Source organism: Puma concolor, chromosome C2 (genome assembly GCF_028749965.1).
Source record: "Puma concolor isolate L17-30 chromosome C2, mPumCon1.1.hap2, whole genome shotgun sequence".
Classification (NCBI taxonomy): domain Eukaryota; kingdom Metazoa; phylum Chordata; class Mammalia; order Carnivora; family Felidae; genus Puma; species Puma concolor.
Window position 1 is genome coordinate 99,850,205 of NC_141675.1, and position 21,043 is coordinate 99,871,247.

Genomic DNA, 21,043 nt, shown 5'->3' on the forward strand with positions numbered 1-21,043 from the left:
GAGAATATGACCACATGGGACAATATTTACAATAAATGTGACTGGAATAAATCCTCTCTTTTTTTTCTTTTCTTTTTTTTTTAAGGCTCTTAGATTGTGTAGAACCAAATCTCCAGATTTGTGTTATGTCAGACAAATATAAAACAAAATAATGTAGACAGTTTAAAAATAAAATACACATGTACATGCCCCAGGCAATTGTTGAATATAAGAAAATTCATACATAGTAATTTGTTACCAAAGTTTATTTCAAAGAGCAAACATTTTCTTTTAAAAATACTTATATAATGTTATACCTAAGTAGGTAATAATATATTCTTCTTAAATACTCATTTAAAAAAAGTAGGGAGGGGTGACTGGGTGGCTTCATCTGTTGAGCATCCAACTTTGGCTCAGGTTACATGATCACGGTTCATGAAGTTTGAACTCCACATTGGACTTGCTGCCATCAGCGTGGAGGCTGCTTCGGATCCTCTCTTCCCTTCTCTCTGTCCCTCGCCCGCTTGCACTCTCTCTCTCAAAAATAAATAAACATTAAAAAAGGTAATAAAAACTTTTTGAAAGGAGGGGTGTGACACCTGGCTGACTCATTTGTTAGAGTGTGCAGCTCTTGATTGCTGGGTTGTGAGTTTGAACCCCATGTTGGGTGTAGAAATTACTTAAAAAACAAATACTCATGTAACACTTAATAAAAATATATCATGTAGGAGGGCTATAAAAAATCTCAAATTCTAAAAATTTGACACTTCAAAAAATTTTTATTTTTAACATTTTTTAAAATATTTATTTATTTTTGAGAGAGAGAGAGTGCATGAGCTGAGGAGGGACAGGGAGAGACAGACAGAATCTGAAGCAGGCTCCAAGCTCTGAACTGTCAGCACAGAGCCTCACGCTGGGTCTGACTGAGATCATGATCTGAGCCGAAGTCAGACACCTAGCCGACTGAACCACCCAGGCGCCGCCGCCCCCCCCCCCCCCCCCCCGCCGCAAATTTTATTTGTTTAAGTAATCTCTACACCCAACGTGGGGCTCAAACTCACAACCCCCAAAGAAGATCAAGAGTTGCATGCTTCACCGACTGAGCCAGCCAGGCTCCCCTAAAAATCAGATACTATTTATTGCCAGTCGTAATGCAGGGAAACAGCACGTGTGCATGCACGCACACACACACATGCACACACACACACACACACACACACACACACACACACACAGAAATTAACAAAATGGGAACCAAAAAAGAAATATAATTAATTACTTGGAAAGTTTTTTGTTTCCACTCAAGTTAGAGGAAATAAAAGTTGAAATTACAAGGAAGAAAAAGTCAAGATAATGAAAAGCTAATCACAGAAAAAGAAATATAAATGATTCATAACATATGAAAGGGTATTCAGCCTCATGAGATATCAAGGAGATGCAAGTTAAGCAATAAGATATCTTTTGCCTTTTGGACTGAGAAAAGCTTAAAAGATGTTGATTGCAGCCTTTTTTTCCAGGATTGTTTTTAATAGCAAAAATAGTAAAAGGGAAAGAAAGAAAAAATGAGTATTGATCAATGGGGAACAGCTAAATAAATTATGGCTCCATGCTGCATAACACTATGTAGGTATTTAAAAGAATAAGGTAAATTAATATGTACTTACCTGGAAAGATGTTCATAATGAATTTCTAGGTAAAAAGAAAGCATGTTTCAGAGTGACAGCATGATTTCATTTTTATAAAAAATTTATGTGCATATAATATAAATATACATTATATATATTATATATATAATATTATATACATATTATAATATGTATATTATATGTATTTATGTGTATATGTATGTATACATATATATGTATATATGTATGTATATTATAATATGTATATATATATTATATAATATATGTATATGTAATAACTCTGTAGAAAGATAAAGAAAATTGGTGTCAAATTGATTCCCAACTAGGGGAGAATAAAACTGAATAGGTGATAGTGGGTACTCTAATTTTTCTCCCCCCCAAAAAGGGATGTAGTTATAGATAATATTTACTTTCTTGGTTTTCAGTATAGTATTTATTTTTTTATTTTTTTAAATTTAATTTTAGAGCACATGAGTGGGAGAGAGGGGCAGAGAGAGAAAGAGAATCTTAAGCAGCCTCCATGTTCAGCCCCGAACCCAATGTGGGGCTTTGATCCCACGACCCTGGGGTCATGACCTGAACTGAAGTCAGGAGTCTGACGCTTAACTGACTGAGTCACCCAGGCACCCCTCAGTATAGTAATTTAAGAAATAATTTAAAATTTAACTGAAACTACGTATTATTTAGGAATCAATGACTATTGAAAATACCACATATTAAAATCTATGGGCTGTCCTTGAGGAAATATTATAGTCTTAAATACATTTATTAGGAAGACTGAAAAGCTAATTCATATTGTAGAAGAAAAAATGCATTCAAGTAGCAAAAGATTAAAATTCTGTATGAGGATATACAGTAAGTATTTCTTGTACCCTTTTCCCCATTCCCCTCTTCAAAGGCGATCCTTCCAGAGAAATTCTGTGCATTTGTCAACTTACACATTTATGTTCTTCTCCTCATTCCAAAGGATAGGTATTATATATGTTTGTAATATTTTAAGTTAAAAAAATATATATACTTATATAAATATACACATATGTACATTTATACATATGCATATTTACATGTACATATATACATATGTGCGCATGTGTGTGTGTATATATGTACAGTTTGCTAGTGCTGCCATAAAATACCACAGACTTGGTGGTTTAAACAAGAAATGTTTATTTTCTTACAGTTCTGGAGTCTAGAAGTCCAAGATCAAGGTGTCAGCAGGTTTTTTTTTTTAATTTTTTTTTAATGTTTATTTATTTTTGAGACAGAGAGAGACAGAGCATGAATGGCAGAGGGTCAGAGAGAGAGGGAGACACAGAATCCAGAGCAGGGTCCAGGCTCTGAGCTGTCAGCACAGAGCCCGACGCGGGGCTCGAATTCACAGACCATGAGATCATGACCTGAGCCGAAGTCGAAAGCTCAACCAACTGAGCCACCCAGGCGCCCCTTTTTTTTTTCATTTTTTAAAAAATGTTTTTATTTTATTTTTGAAACAGAGAGAGACAGAGCATGAGCGGGGAGGGGCAGAGAGGGAGACATAGAATCTGAAGCAGGCTCCAGGCTCTGAGCTGTCAGCACAGAGCCCAATGCGGGGCTCAGACTCACCAACCATGAGATCATGACCTGAGCTGAAGCCAGACGCTTAACTAACTGAGCCACCCAAGCGCCCAAGGTGTCAGCAGGTTTGATTTCTTCTGAGGCCTCTCATCTTGGCTTGTTGATAGTTGCCTTCTTGTGGTATCCTCATGTGGTAGTTCCATGTCTGTGTGGTCTGTGTTTTAATCTCATTTTCTTATAAGGACACCAGGCAGGGGTGCCTGGGTGGATCAGTCGGTCGGTTAAGCATCTGACTCTTGATTTCTGATCAGGTCATGATCTCACAGTTCGTGAGTTCGAGCCCGGTATCAGACTCCATGCTGACTGTGAGGAGCCTGCTTGGGGTTCTGTCTCCCTCTCTCTCTGCCCCTCCCCTACTCATGCTTCTTTCTCAAAATAAATAAATAAAATTTTTAAAAAAAGGATACCAAGGGCACCTGGGTGGCTCAGTAGATTAACTGTGTGACTTCAGCTCAGGTCATGATCTCACGGCTTGTGGATTCAAGCCCTGCGTCAGGCTCTGTGCTGACAGCTCAGAGCCTGAGCCTGCTTTGGATTCTGTGTCTCCCTCTCTCTGTCCCTCCCCCACTTACACTCTGTTGTGTGTGTGTGTGTGTGTGTGTGTGTGTGTGTGTGTGTCATAAATAAACGTTAAAAAAAAAAAAGACACCAGTCAGATTAGGGCCCACCCTAATGACCCATTTAAAAAAAATTTTATTTTAGGGCACTTGGGTGGCTCGGGTTAAGTGTCCAACTTCAGCTCAGGTCATGATCTCACAATTTGTGAGTTCGAGGCCTGTGTTTGGCTCTGTGTTGACAGCTCAGAGCCCGGGTACCCCTCTAATGACCCATTTTAACTTAATTACCTTTTTAAAGGCTTTATCTCTAAATACAGTCACATTCCAGAGTACTGGGGGTTAGGACGTCACCATATGAATTTGGAGGAGACACAATACAGCCCATTTTATAATCATATATATTATATATTTTATATATATAATATATATACACAGACATATATATTGTACATATATACATACATTTATATTATACATATGTGTACATACATATACATATATTTAGATTGAACGTTTAGGTATTATGATTCAATCTTTTATTTTTCAAGTTTATTTATGTTGAGAGAGAGCACGTGTGCACAAGCGAGCATGAGCAGGGGAGGGGCAGAGAGAGAAGGAAAGAGAGAATCCTGTGCTGTTAGAGCGTGGAGCCCAAAGTGGGACTTGAACCCACGGGCTGTGAGATCATGACCTGAGCCGAAACCAAGAGTCGGACACCTGACCAACTGAGCCACCCAGTTGCCCCTCAATCTATTTTAGATTGAACCATCTGAAATTGTAGTTTCTAGAGGCAGAAAAAGTCAAATATGGGCAATTTCAGATGATTCAACATAATACTGTAACATATTTAATCATTCTTTTTTTTTTTAATTATTCTTTTGATGAGCCTTTAGGGTGTTTCCTTGTCCTTTGCTACTTGAAACAATTTTATAATGAATATCCTTGAATAAATGTCCTGTTGCACATACATGAATATGACTTGTAGAGTAAATTTCTAGGAGTTATTACATCAGAGAGGTACATATTTCTGTGGACCAGATGTGGGTCCACAGTGTGTTAGGAGGAGCTGGTCTGGGCACTCTGCCTTAGGCTTTCCATCACGGGCAGGACTACCTCAGCAGAAAGAGACTGGGGCCCTAAAGACAGAGGCAGAAGTTGGGGGTGGGGGAGAGAATGTAAGAGACAGTGTGGGGAGAGGCATTACCTGCATCAGAGGAACTGTACTGAGATATTCTCAATGGATTGTTTGTGACTAAAAATGACTAGAGGATTTGTATCATATAGTCGTGATCAGTAGAGTCATGGGATCCACCCTAAATTTATCCAAGGAGCAGGATCACCCATGAAGAGGTTTGAACTGAGACTGGAAGGTATTTTGTACTATTTACATTTTATGTGTCCTACTCCTTCAGCATAATAGTATGTACTAGTATGTATGTAGTATGTACGTAGGTAATTGCTTGGACTTATGTAGGGAAAATGTCTGGAATTGATACCACCAGACTGTTAAAAGCAGAGGGGCATTGGTACTTCATACACATCTCTGCTGTTTAAAATTTTTACAAAAGTTATTTTTGCAATTGAATTTTTAAAAACTTAATAATGGAATTTAGTTATATATTCTTAACCAGGAGTATTTATAGCTTGTATGGGAAGAGCAAAGGAAGGGTGAGAGTCTAACAAATTCTAAACTGTCCACAGTGGGTATTCCTGGAAAGCATGATAGTAGAGCTGAGGAACTTTTCCATTTAACTTTATATATTTCTGTATTCCTTGAAAATAATTTTTATGCAAATTGGTTACTTGTGTAGTTCGTAAGTAAAAATTTAAAATCTTTGGCTTATTTCTTTTTCTTGAGATACAGTTTGGCCCAACTTCACAGTGAAAGCTCCAGTGGCAGGACTTCCTTAATTTCCTTTTTGTATATATGACATAGTATCTCCAGGTTGGCATTTAGGAACCACCCTCACTGATAGCTCCAAGCAGGATGATGATGCGATTCACAGGAAGGAGCCAGCAATGTTGTTAAAGGATGTAAGATTTCTGTAATGGCAAAGGAAATTAGGACTTCTGATAGCAGTTATATAAAGCAGAAGACAGCACAGCACACTCATAAATACGTCCTCAAGTGCCTGCCAAGACGGAAAGCTGCTGCTAAAACCAAACACTATGAGGAAGGATTCTTTGGGCTATGAAGAGTACCTCTGTGCTATCCCTGAACTCTAGAATACAGATGTGCCAGATTTCATGAGTTGAACCAGGTAGACAAGTAATAGGATGTTCTAGGTAGAGGATTATTAACCTAAAATATAGTAAAGATGATAAATGCACATAATGGTTCATATAGCAAAATACAGAGAGCAAAGATGCCTAAAGCATTAAATAAGATAGAAATTAGAACATACACATCCATGATGTTAAATATAAAACTATAATCACAATTTTGTATATTTAATGATAGAGAAATGCTCACCATAAGTAAAATGCAGAATACAAAGTTACTTATGGTTTAACATTTGTAAAGTGCATACAAAAAAGAATTACGAAATCCACAAGAATGTCAATGATGATTCTTGTGTATTCTGGTTGGGTGATGTGATTGAGAGTAGTTTCATTTTTATCTTTATGTTTGGCTTTTCTAGGTATGTATTACTTTTACTATAAGGAAAACCTGTTATAAAGTGTTAAATAAGCATATAAAATGATATTTATTTTAATTATACTAATGGTATAAATGGCTGCAATCCAGACCAGGGATATAAGCTTAGTTGTGTCATTATTTTCATGGTTCATACTCTAGTTCAGTGGGTTAAAGCATTTTGATTGGCGAGAACTAAGGATTTACTAGAGGTCTCAAATAAAGACATAGAACACATTTGCAAAACTGCCTATCTGTGTTCATCTTCCATAAACATTTTGAATCATTGTAAAATACTTAGGAATGCGTTAAGCAGCAAAAAACCAGAATTAAGTGTAGAGGTTGAAAAGATTTTCCTCAAACCATGGGCAAATATGTTTAAACAATGTGCCATAAAATGTTTTCAACTAAGACATTTTAATTCTAATTCGAAATTTGATGATAAGAATTAGGTTTTTCTCTTCATGATATCTAAAGGCACAATTCATTTTATGTCATTATATTTATTAAAAAATTTTTAAGTTTATTTATGTTGATAGAGAACACACATGAGAGGGGAGAGGCAGAGAGAGAGGGAGAGAGCAAGAAACTCAAGCGGGCTTTGTACTGTTAGTACAGAGTCCAGTGTGTGGCTCAAACTCACCAACTGTGAGGGCATGACCTGAGCTGAAACCAAGAGTTGGGCACTTAACTGACGAGTGCCCCAAGACACAATTTAACTTAATCTTTACCATTAATTTGCTTCTTGGTGGAAAGAAAACACAATTTGCCCCTGAATAGTGAGACCTAGTTTTGTTTTTATTTTATTTTATTTTATTTTATTTTATTTTATTTTGTTTTGTTTTGTTTTGTTTTGTTTATTTAAGTTTATTTTAAGAAAGAGGGGAAGGGCACAGAGAGAGAGAATCCCAAGCAGTCTCTCCAGTGTCAGCATGGAGCCCATGCTTGATCTCACCAGCCGTGAAATCATGACCTGAGCTGAAATGAAGAGTTGGATGCTTAACCGACTGAGCCACCCAGGCGCCTCTAGACCTAGTTTTTTAAAAAAATAAGTGCTAGTACTTATTTTCGGTAGCTTCACATTTTCTCTGTATTAGGAAAATTGGGGATGATTGGTAGGTAAATATAATTTTATGTTGAAAGAAAACAGATGTATAAACTGATGAAAAAGATGAATGGGTAGAGAATTTCAGATTACCCAAAGAGACATCAAAAGATTTCTTTTTTTTTTTCAAGGATGATTGAGATACAATTCACATACCATAAAGTTTACATGTTTAAAGTGAAATTTAGTGGGTTTTGGTATATTTGTAGACTTGTGCAACCATCACCACAGTATAATTTTAGAATGTTCATCATCCCCAAAAGAACACAGACCTCCCACCTAACCCCCTTCATTTTCCTCAGGCTTGGCAACCACCAGTTTACTTTCAGTCTCTATAAATTTTCATGTTCCAGAACTTAAAGTAGATGGGATCATACAATATGCAGTCTTCTGTGACTGGTTTCTTTCACATTGCATAATGCTTTCAAAGTTCATCCATGCTGTAGCATGTATCAGTACTTCATTCCTTTTTATTGCTGAATTATATTCTGTTGTGTGAATATACCACAATTTATCCCTTCTTAGTTGATATACATTTGGGTTGTTTTCCTTTTTTGGCTATTATGAATACTCCTGCTATGAACATTCATGTGCAAGTTTTTGTGCGTGAACGCTTGTTTTGAGTTCTCTGGATTATATCTCTAGGAGTAGAAATGCTTGGTCATATGTTAACTCTGTGTAACATTTTGAGGAACTGCCAGATTGTTCCAAAGTGGCTGTACCATTTTTTTTTAGTTCCACCAGCCATATATGAGGCTTTTAATTTCTCCACATCCCCACCGACACATGTTATTATCTCTTTTATTTTAGCCTTCCTAGCAGGTATGAGGTCATATCTCACATGGTTTTTATTTATATTTTCCTAATGGCTAATGATGTTGAACATCTTTTCATGTGTTTATTGGGCATTTGTATATCTTCCTTAGAGAAATGTTTATTCAGATGCTTTGCCCATTTTTAAAACAAGTTTATTTTGAGAGCGAGAGAGAGAGAAACCGCAAGCAGGGTAGGGGCAGCGAGAGAATCCCAAGCAGGCTCTGTGCTGTCGGCTGGGTGCCCAAGGCAGGGCTCCATCTCAAGAATTGTGAAATCATGACCTTAGCCCAAACCAAGAGTCAGACACTTAACCAACTGAGCCACACAGGCACCCCTCCCCCATTTTTAAATTAGGTTGTCTTTTAATTATTGAGTTGTAAGAGTTCTTTACATATTGTATATGCATTTCCCTTATTAGATATTTGTAAATATTTTCTCTCATTCTGTGGGTTATCTTTTCACTTTCTTGATGGTGTCCTCTGAACACAAACATTTAAAATTTTGAAATCTAATATATCTATATTTTTCTTTTGTTGCTGGTGCTTTTCATTTTGTATCTAAGAGTTTTAAAGTGTTCGCTATAATGTTGAACTGTGATATGATTCTTTCTGAGTTAATTTTTGTATGTGTTATGAGATAGGGGTCTAACTTCATTCATTTGCATGTGAGTAGCCCATTACCCTGGCATCATTTGTTGAAAAGACTATTCTTTCTCCCATTGAATGGTTTTGGCATCCTTGTCAAAAACCAGTTGGCCACAAATTTAAGGGTTTATTTATTGGCTCTTAATTCAATTCCATTGATCTATGTGTCTTTCTTTATGCGAGTACCACACTGTCTTGATTAATGTAACTTGGTAGTAATTTTTAATATTGTGAGCTGTCTTTATTCTTTTCAGTCTTTCTAAACAGTACTGATGGGGCACCTGGATGGCTCAGTCGGTTGGGCGTCCAACTTCACCTCAAGTCATGATCTCGCGGTTTGTGGGTTTGAGTCCTGCATTGGGCTCTGTGCTGACAGCTCGGAGCCTGGAGCCTGCTTCGGATTCTGTGTCTCATTCTTTCTCTGCCCTTGTCCCACTTGTGCTCTGTCTCTCAAAAATAAATCAATGTAAAAAAAAAATTTTTTTACACAGTGTTGACAGTAGGCTTCCACTTCAAACATTTAGCACCTGTCTAAAGCAGATTATTTGAATATTTTGTTTTATGACAAACCTATAAATCCAATTGCTTTTTATTTGCATATGGCTTCTGATTGATGTTTTTGTTTTCTTGTGAGGAGGAGCCATATGAGAAAATAAGTTTTCTGGGCTAGATATTACCACTTAACGTATGTCCAGGACAATAAGATATATATTGAAATGGAAGGAATATAATAGTTGAAGACATGGTTTTGCTAAAATGTACGATAGTGTGTTTGCTTTGCTTTTTTTTTTTGCAGGGGGTGGCAGAGGTGGGGAATCACTATGAAAATAGTTAAGGACTTGGGATCTGGAGTCAGATAGTAGTAAGTTAGAATCCTGCCTCACTATTTATTAGCTGTGTGGCTGTGGACAAATTACTAAATTATTTTAATACCACTTTATAAATTAGTGAATATCAGATTAGACTCTGTGTATAAAATAGTTATATAATGTGTACAGATAATTATATAGTTATGTGTCTTAAAATGATTTTTAAAAAGTGTCTACCAATATGGGGCACCTGGGTGGCTCAGTCAGTTAAGTGTCCAACTCTTGATTTCAGCTCAGATCATGATCTAATGTGTGTTCAAGCCCCACATTGGGCTCTGTGCTGACAGCGCATAGCCTGCTTAGGATTCTCTCTCTCTCTCTCTCTCTCTCTCTCTCTCTCTCTCTCTCTGCCACTCCCCTGCTTGATCTCTCTCTCTCTCTCTCTCAAACAAAATAAATAAACATTAAAACAATTTTTTTTAAAGTGTTTACCAACAGAGCATTGATTAATCTGGAGATGTCAAACATTTTCTAATCATAGCAAAATTTTTTGCTTTTGTCTTCATTTTTTATTTATATTTATTATTAAGATATAATTCACATGTCACAAAACTCACTCTTTTAAAGTTTAGAATTCAGTGATTTTTAGCATATTTACAAAGTTGCATAGTCACCTCCATACAAGAACATCATCCCCCAAAGAAACCCATACCAATTAGCTGTCACTCTTGACTCCCTCTCTCCACTCCTGGGAATCACTAAAGTGCTTTCTGTCTCTGTGGATTTGCCTGTTCTGGACATTTTGTATAAATGGAATATGTGACCTTTTGTGTCAGGTTTCTTTCATTTCCATGTTTTCAAGGATTACCATGCTGTAGCATGTATCATTATTCCATATCTTTTTATTGCTGAATAACATTGCCTTGTGTGGACATAGCACATTTTACTAATCCATTCATCATTCACATGGACCTTTGGCTTGTTTCAACTCACTGGCTATTACAAATATTTCTGCAACAGACATACATGCACAAGTTTTTGTGTGAACGTGTGTTTTCAGTTTTTTGGGGTGTATACCTAGGTGGCGTTGCTGGATCATAGAGTGACTCTGTGTTGTAACTATTTGAGGAATTGCCAACCTGTTTTCCCAAGTGACTATACCATTATACATTATACATTCCCACCAGCAATGTATGAGGAAATAGCACACTTTTGATAAACATATTTTTCCAGCTTTATTGAGGTTTGATTGACAAATAGATACTGTATGTACTTAAGGTATACAACATGATATTTTGGTATGTGTATACATTGTGAAATGATTACCACAGCTGACCTAATTAACATATCAATCCACTCACATAGTTACTTTTTGTGGTAAGAACAAAAGATTTTAAGATATTCTCTCTTAGCAAATTGCAAATATACAATAAACTATTATTAACTGTAGTTATCATACTGTACATTAGGTCTCCAGAACCTATTCATCTTATAACTGAATGTCTGTACCCTTTGATCAACCTCTTCCATTTCCCCTATCTCCTAGCCACTGGTAACTACCATTATGCCCACTATTACCATGAGTCCAACTTTTTTAATTTCCACATATTAGTGTGATTATGCAATATTTGTCTTTCTGCATCTGGCTTATTTCACTTAATATTATGTCCTCCAGGTTGATTCATGTTGTCACAGATATCAGGATTTCCTTCTTTTTAGAGGTGAATATTCCATTATGTACATATATTTGTCTATAAAATATATACGTGTATATATGTAAATATATATTTATATATTTCATTATATGTGTGTGTGTGTGTGTGTGTGTGTGTGTGTGTGTGTGTGTGACATTTTCTTTTCCCATTCACCCATCAGTGGACACTTAGGTTGTTTCCATGTCTTGGCTGTTGTGAATAATGCAGTAATGAACATGGGATTATAGATAGTGTTTCCATTTCTTTTGGATACATAGCTAGAAGTGGGGTTCTTGGATCATATGGTATTTCTGTTTTTAATTTTGAGAAACCTCCATACTGTTTTCCATAATGGCTGCACCAATTTACATTCCCATCTGTTGTGTATGAGGGTTTTCTTTTCTCCATATCTTCACCAACACTTGTTATCTTTTGACTTTTTTTTTTAAATTTACATCCAGGGGCGCCTGGGTGGCTCAGTTGGTTAAGCTTCTGACTTTGGCTCGGGTCATGACCTCATGGCTCGTGAGTTCAAGCCCCGCATTGGGCTCTGTGCTGACAGCTCAGAGCCTGGAGCCTGCTTCACATTCTGTGTCCCTCTCTCACTCTGCCTCTCCCCTGCTCATACTCTCTCTCTCTCTCTCTCTCTCTCAAGAATAAATAAACATTAAAAAAAATTTTTAAATAAAAAAATAAAATAAAAAAATAAATTCACATCCAAATTAGTTAGCATATAGTGCAACAATGATTTCAGGAGTAGATTCCTTAATGCCCCTTACCCATTTAGCCCGTCCCCCCTCCCACAACCCCTCCAGTAACCCTCTGTTTGTTCTCCATATTTAAGAGTCTCTTATGTTTTGTCCCCTTCCCTGTTTTTATAGTATTTTTGTTTCTCTTCCCTTATGTTGATTTGTTTTGTCTCTTAAAGTCCTCATATGAGTGAAGTCATATGAGTTTTGTCTTTGACTAATTTTGCTTAGCATAATACCCTCCAGTTCCATCCACGTAGTTGCAAATGGCAAGATTTCATTCTTTTTGACTGCTGAGTAATACTCCATTGTATATATATACCACATCTTCTTTATCCATTCATCCATCAATGGACATTTGGGCTCTTTCCATACTTTCGCTATTGTTGATAGTCTTTTGACTTAAAAAAAAAAAGTTTATTTATTTTGAGAGAGAAAGGGAGGAGAGAGTATCCCAAGTAGGCTCCATGCTGTCAGTACAGAGCCCAATGTGGGGCTTGAATCCATGAACCATGAGATCATGACCTACCCGAAACCAAGAGTTGGACACTTAACTAACTGAGCCATAGAGGGCCCCCGTTTTTTGATAATAACTCTTCTAATAGGTGTGAGGTGAGATCTCATTATGGTTTTGATTTGCATTCCCCTGATGATTAATGATGATGAACATCTTTTTATGTACTTGTTGGTCATTTTTATGTCTTCTTTGGAAATATATATTCTTTGAATATTTTTGAAAGAAATTTCAAGGGATTGATTAAGTGGCAGGGACGTTGAGAGAGCCTTTTGAGGTAGTGTTCTGTATCTTGATCTTAGTGGTGGTTACGTGAGTGTATTCACATATATAAATTTATTGAACAGTGAACTTAAATTAGTGGCTTATTGTATATGTAATATGTCAATAAAAAAGAAAAAAAATCTGTACTTCATTGTACTTTTTATTGTTTAAAGTAGACCAGGGGAACTTTGTTTCAGAAGTGAAATCTGAGCACCCTTACTAGGCACAGAAAATTCGTTCACAGTCTAGTCCAAGTTCTCTTGCGATCCGCACCTCCTGTTTCCTTCCCTCTCTCCCATAATTTTTATATTCCTGCTGCAATCCTCAGACTCGCAAGACATTTTTAATGTTTCACTGCCTTTGCACTTCTCTTCTGCTAACTCATATCCTTTCTTCTCTCCATCTTGACTGACAAAAATACTATGTATTCTTTAAAACCTAGCTTTCTTTGAGTCCCACAAAAAACATGCCTGATTCTGTGTTCTTTCATAGCATTTTATTAACAAATCTTTGAGGTAGCATTTACCAGTTTTTAAATTCACTTTTAAAACCTTTCTATTTTAAAATAATTATAGACTCAAAAGAAGTTACAAAAATACTACAATAAATCCATGTACTGCTGACCCAGTTTCCCAGAGTAGAGATATGTAGCTGTAGGACAATAACACAAGTAGGAAGTTGACATTCATTAACCAATTTTTTAAAATTCATCTTCTTTTCAATTTTTTAAATTATCTGTGTTGCCCAATATGGTAATCACTAGCCTCATGTAACTATTTAAATTACTTAAAATTACATAAAATTAAAAGTTTGGTGGTCTCACTAGCCGCATTTCAAGCATTTAGTATACACATGTGACTAATGGCGACCATATGGACAATGCAGGTATAGAGTATCTGCATTGCACAACATTCTTTTGGATAGCCCTGACCTAGACTGTGTTCTTCTTGAGAGAAGACTTGCCTTTTCCATCTTTGTATCTGTAATTCCTAGGCAGTGGGGGCACTTGGTCTATACCTGAATGATTGAGTCTAGTCCTATCCTCTTGTTTTACATGTGAAGAAACTTGGGCCCTAAGCTGTGATAAGTAAAATGATGCCTAGCTTTTCAGTAGCAAATCTAGAATTGGAGCTCATTTTCCCAATTCCAAGTTCACTGTTCTTTCCAGGTGGCCTCATTGGTTGTGAGCTCACTGATTTTTATTAGTTTTAGAGGGAGAACAGTGTTAAAATAATGCACTTCTCAGACTTTAGGCTACAGAAAAATCAACTAGGAAGCTTGTATTTCTGGACTTGTCTTTCCTAAGATTCTGATTCAGTAGGTCTGGTGTAGGGCGTAGGAATCAATATTTTAAACGTATGCTTAGTCAGTATATGTGGTCATAACATAAGGATAGCTCAGAAGAGAGAGCAACAGAACAGAGAGCCTGGAAATGGAACTGCACTAATATGGGCATTTGATTTTTAACAAAGGTACCACTGAAGAAAGGAAATGTTTTCAACAAATGATGTTGGAACAACTAAATATCCATATGGGAAAAAAATGAACTTTAACCCCCCTACCTCCTGCCATACAGATCATTGATCTAAATATGCCAATATCATAAACTTTGTAGAAACAATCATAGTAGAATATCTTGGGAATGAGTAAAGGTTTCTTGGACAGGCCACAAAAAGAAATAATCATAAATTAAAAATTGCTAAGTTATATTTCATCAAGAACTATTGCTTACCAAAAGGCACAGTTAAGACAAGGCATAGGTAGGCCACATAGTGGGAGACAATATTTGCAAAATATGTTTCAGACAAATGACAAGTATGCAGAAGATATAAGTAACTCAGGATATATGAAGATTTTCTGTAAGTTAATCATAAAAGGACAAACTGTTGTAAACTCTTAAGTCTAAAGTTCTCTTTTGGCCAGCAAAAGAGGGGACACAGGATTAAAGTGAGAGACGGCTAATGTCCGGGAAAAGACAAGAGCCCTGAATAAGGGTCCTTGCCTCGTATTTATTCAGGTCAGAAGGCTTGCAAACGTGATGGGCATGTACAAAGAGACAAACTAGGAACATTAACTTGGGGACGTGAAGGAAAAGGGGTGTTTTGAAGATATACAGTGTTCGGGGTTTGGGTCAATATAAAACTCCCGGTGCTGGGCAGATGGATAGATGGTTGTTAACAGCAGACCGGAGGCACCGTGCCTATTTATCTTAGCTAGCCTAGGGGATGAGACAGATAGGGGGAATAACCACAGGGCTAATAAGGCACCTTTTCTTTTGTTCACCATCTCCGCTCTGGGCTGCTTTGCCTGTAGCACAGAGGTCCATAGTCCAATTCACCAATCAATTTACCTAACCTGGCCCTATTCTCCTGTGAAAGCCGCTTTTCTGCTATAGTACTAAATTGGGAGTGTTTCCACCTTGTACATCTAATGTTTATTTTCATATACCTATGTATTGGGCACCTTTGTGCCATTTCTATTTCAGGCCTTTGCCTCTCTCTATTTTGGGAGGTTCTGCACCCCCTCTGTATTTTGGGGTGCCTTCACACCTCCCTAATCCTGGCACCTTTGTGCCTCCCTATTCTCGGGGTATCGTTGCACCCCCCTATTCTTGGAGTGCCAATCTGGTTTACCCAAACTCCGGTGTAAGCATTTTATGACTTTGTATTTCTTTATGCCTTGTTAATCCATTTGGTGTAAGCCCGGAGGATTCCTAAGCTTGTCCCCTACAATAAACAATCCAATTAAAAAACTGGCAAAAAGATAGGGCACCTGGGTAGCTTAGTCGGTTAAGCGTCCGGCTTCAGCACAGGTCCTGATATCACAGTTTGTGGGTGTAAGCCCTGCATCAGGCTCTGCTGACAGCTCAGAGCCTGGAGCCTGCTTCTGATTGTGTGTCTCCCTCTCTCTCTGCCCCTCCCCTGCTCATGCTGTCTCTCCCTTTCTCTCTCTCTCAAAAATAAATAAACATTAAAAAAAAAAAAAACTGGCAAAAAGATATGAGCAGACAAAACAAGATCTACAAATGGTCTTAAATTTTCTTCAATGTTTATTTATTTTTGAGAGAGAGAGAGAGAGTGAGTGAGCAGAGGTGGGGGAGGGGCACAAAGAGAGGGAAATGCAGAACTCAAGCAGGCTCCAGGCTCTGAGCTGTCAGCACAGAGCCAGATGCAGAGCTGGAACTCACGAACTGTGAGATCATGCCCTGAGCCAAAGTCGGATGCTTAACTGACTGAGCCACCTAGGGGCCCCCTACAGATGGTCTTCATATGCACATAAAAATTTATTCAATGTTATCAATCATCTAGGAAATGAAAATTAAACTATAATGAGATTCCACTATTTAACCACCAGAATAGTTGAAATTGATAAGCAGACAAAGCCCAATGTTAGTAGGATATTGAACAACCAGAACTCTTACATTTTGGATGGGAATGCAAAATGGTACTGTCACTCTGGGGAAAGTGTGACAAATGTTCTTACATAAGTCTTTTTGTGGATATACTTTTTTTTATTTCTCTTGGGTAGATACTTGGGAGTGGAACTGCAGGGAATATAATAAGCATTTCTACTCCTGGGTATTTACTCAACAGAAAGAAAGACTATACCCATGAAAAATGTTGCACAAGAATATTCATGGAGAGCAGCTTTTCTTCCTGGTCACCAAAACACAGGAACAGGTGTTCATCAACGGAAAATAAACAAGCTATGTTATAAACTGACACCCAGTTATACATTCATACTCAGCAATAAAAAGGAACAAACTACTGGATGAATTTCAGAAATATGCTGAGTGAAAGGTTGACAAAACAGAATTCTCAGTTAATGCATTGTAAAGTTCAGTAGAGAAAAAAATGAGAACACTGGTTGCCTCTGTGGGAGAAGGGGAAGGTATTGACTAGGAAGGGTCGTGAGAGAACTTTCTCTGGTAATAATAATGTTCTGTACCTTGATAGGGATTGGGTCACACAGGTATGTGCATTAGTCAGAACTCACTGAATTTTACACTTAAGATTTGTGCATTTTACTATACATAAGCTTTACTGCAAGAGGAAAAAGCAGTTTTAAAAGTTGTGATTTTGATACAAGTGATCTCAAAAGTACACTTTGAGAACCATTGGATTTGACTAATTTCAGAAATAATTCTTTCTTACCGTAAAATATAGTGATTCATAGATTATTAATGTAACATTTTGAATTTTTTCTTTAAAAATTAAATATTGTATTAAAAGTAACATTTCCTTATTAGTAGGTTAATGAGTCAGTGGACAAGCGTTTATGACATTATATAGTTCATTATTTCAATAAGTATTCTTTGTTTTAATAAGTGTTCTTTTTTAATGTGAGGAATGCAAGCTTAATATCAGGAGGAATAGCATATGGAAACAATTATACACTGATAGATGTAATTGAATTTGTTAAAATGTGGTTTGAGATGGATATTTACAGTGATGTTTGGTAAACTGGGTGATGTACCTCTTTCAGTTAAACTCTTGCGTCTCACCCCCATGCGATGAGTATGTTTACTTATGTGATAGACCTCTAGTATCATTTACTTTAAGATTCTAGATGTTCAGAAGTTTAGAACTTTAACGTCATGTATCTTACTTGTAACATGAATCTGCAAACTTTCAAAAGTGCTTACAAGTTTTACAGTTTCAAAACTGAAACTGTAATGTTAATGACCAAATGCTGACTCACGGGCACAAGGGAAATCTGACCTTATGGGTTTATAGGTGAAATTATGTGTTCACCTGTCATGCCCTATCCCAAATAATCTCTCCTCCAGTAGGGTGTTGGTCAGATGCCTGAAATTCCACCAACTAAAGATACCTGCCTGTGTTTCTAAATTTTCCAGATAACAATCCCCTGGGGGCATTCTAAATTTCAGACTCCTCCCTTAAAGATTGGGATTCCTCCCTTAGAGACTGATTCAGGGTCAGGCTGACAGTGGGCTGACAATTCCTGTTTTTTAACTATTATCTTGTTGAAAATACAGATTCCTGGGCCCTACCCAGTACTTCTCATTTGTCTGGGATGAAGCCCCCAAATTTACATTTTTTGTAATGTTTGTATTTGTTTTTTTGAGAGAGCGTAAGCCAGGGAGGGGCAGGGAGAGGGGACAGAGGATCTGAAGCAGGCCCTTTGCTGACAGCAACAATCCCGATACGGGTCTCAAATTCATAAACCGCAAGATCATGACCTGAGCCAAAATCAGACACTTAACCAACTGAGCCAGGTGCCCCCAAATCTGCATTTTCTGGAGTATATACAATGCACAGTTCTGAAGGCTGTCATCCTAGTGTCGCTGCCTTCGTGGAAGATCCTTGAGTAAGTTTTGTCACTCTCACAAGTGAGAAGAGGGAAGTGGGAGATTGAAGGAAGATAATTTTAGAATTGAGGACAGACCTTAGTGTAAGACATAGGTGGAGGACAATAAGAACTTGAGGGACAGTGAGCATGCCTAAGAGAAAGGAGAGAATCTCCTGGGATCTGTCCTATGACTACAGTACTTGCTACCATTTTTGTGGGAGTGGAGCATGAGCCGCCTATTGGAGAGTGACTTTTTAAAGCAACTACATTCATTAGCTTTCGGATCATTCTGTTTGCCACCAAAAATCTGCCTGCATGCCCTAAGTTGCCAGTTGTTTTACATGCTAATGGAAACCTAGCCACTGTAAACATTCATTGATTTTTCTCTTGTGTAGTAAGAAGAAAACATAACTTATAGACCATCTTCTGGCAGAAGATGATAGATTTGGATCAGAAACGGGAGGCGCTGGAAGCCAGGAATCAAAAGTGAAGAACTTCTGCAAGCCCTTGGGTGATAAAGGTGACAAGGACTTATTTACTCACATGTCCCGCATTGTCATTATGTAGTAACCTGATGTGAGTTTGTTGCTTTTAGGCTGATGTATACCATCACACATGTAAGGGAGAGTAAGCTGCTGGAAGTGGGACTTGAGTGCACATTTCTCCTCAGGCTGCTTCAGTCAGTACTTCCTGTCATTACCTTGTCTGCATTTACTTCTACTCACTCCCCAGGACCCTTCCTCCACCTTTACAGGGCTAGAGCCCAGTCTGAAATGCCTTCATTATTATTCATAGCTAACATTTGTTGAATTCTTTTTGCTGCTAGGCACCGTGCTGCTCTGCTCCCCTGCATTTGTCATTCCCTTCTCAAAACAACCCAATGGTCCAGATGCTATGATTTTGATCCATTTTGTAGATGAAACATCTGAGGTTCCAAGAGGTTATATGTCTTGCCCAGGACCTCACAGCTAGGAAATGGCAGAACCAGATTTTATTTTATTTTATTTTATTTTATTTTATTTTATTTTATTTTATTTTATTTTATTTTATTTATTTTATTTTATTTCATTTTATTTATTTCTGTATCCGTTTTTTTAAATTTTTAAATGTTTATTTGTTTTTTAAAATTTATTTTTTTAAATTTACATCCAAGTTAGCATATAGTGCAACGATGATTTCAGGAGTAGATTCCTTAATGCCCCTTACCCATTTAGCCCATCCCCCCTCCCACAACCCCTCCAGTAACCCTCTGTTTCTTCTCCATATTTAAGAGTCTCTTATATTTTGTCCCCCTCCCTGTTTTTATAGTATTTTTATTTCCCTTCCCTTAATGTTCATCTGTTTTGTATCTTAAAGTCCTCATATGAGTGAAGTCATATGACATTTGTCTTTCTCTGACTGACTCATTTCACTTAGCCGAATACCTTCTAGTTCCATCTACATAGTTGCAAATGGCAAGATTTCATTCTTTTTGATTGCCGAGTAATACTCCATTGTATATATATACCACATCTTTACCCATTCATCCATCGATGGACATTTGGGCTCTTTCCATACTTTGGCTATTGTTGATAATACTGCTATAAACATTGGGGTGCATGTATCCCTTCAGAACAGCATACCTGTATCCCTTGGATAAATACCTAGTAGTGCCATTGCTGGGTTGTAGGGTAGCTCTACTTTTAATTTTTTGAGGAACCTCCATACTGTTTTCCAGAGTGGCTGTACCATTTTGGCAGAACCAGATTTTAAACTCATGCTTTCTTTCTTTCTTTTTTTTTTAATGTTTATTTATTTTTGAGAGAGAGCGTGTGTGAGTAGGGAAGGGTCAGAGAGAGATGGAGACACAGAATCTGAAACAGATTACAGGCTCTGAGCCATCAGCACATACCCTGACGTGGGGCTTGAACTCACTAACCATGAGATCATGACCTGAGCCGAAGTCGGACGCTTAACCTACTGAGCCACCCAGGCACCCCTAAACTCACGCTTTCTGATTTCCGATTCTGTACACAGAAAATGGTAACTGCACTTGCACCTACTCCAGTGTACCACAACAGGTATCCCAGTTGGACAGACCACTTTTGAAAGGCCAGGCCATCAGTCCCTGAGATTTAAAAGCATTAAAGTTTTCATTATGAAATTTTTAAAGATCAGAGAAGAGAAAGAAACCCCCTATAATGTTGCTGGCCTTACATAACTATGACTATTATCTTCATGTATTTGCTTTCAGGCTTTTTTGGCATATGAATATATTTCCCTATAGTATATATATATATATATATATTCTTTAGTGTCCTAATTTTTTTTAAGTTTATTTATTTTGAGAGAGACAGTATGTGCATATAAACTGGGGAGGAGCAGAGAGAGAGGGAGAGAGAGAGAACCACATGTAGGCTCCGCACTGTCATTGCAGATCCTGATGCGAGGCTCAAACTCATGAATCATGAGATCATGAGATCATGAGTTGAGCTGAAGTCAGATGCCCAAGCAACTGAGCCACCCAGGTGCCCCAGTATCCTGATATTTTATTTTATTTTATTTTATTTTATTTTATTTTATTTTATTTATTATTATTTTTTTTAAATCTTTATTTTTGAGAGAGACAGAAACAGAGCAAGAGCAGGGGAGGGGCAGAGAGAGAGGGAGACACAGAATCTGAAGCAGGCTCCAGGCTCTGAGCTGTCAGCACAGAGCCCGA

The 21,043-nt window shown here is 37.4% G+C and overlaps 1 protein-coding gene across 5 annotated transcripts in view; it reads left to right on the forward strand.

Annotated features, from left to right (window-relative positions):
- Positions 1–21,043, forward strand: part of USF3 (upstream transcription factor family member 3) — a 56,870-nt gene that overhangs the window by 12,143 nt on the left and 23,684 nt on the right. For 4 of the 5 annotated variants that reach the window (XM_086675397.1, XM_086675401.1, XM_086675399.1 and 1 more), the window contains exon 2: positions 18,738–18,862. The gene's annotated coding sequence lies outside the window, so the exon portion shown is untranslated. Of the gene's footprint in view, positions 1–11,506; positions 11,530–18,737; positions 18,863–21,043 lie in introns of those variants that run through there. The other variant, XM_086675398.1, reaches the window with a different exon arrangement.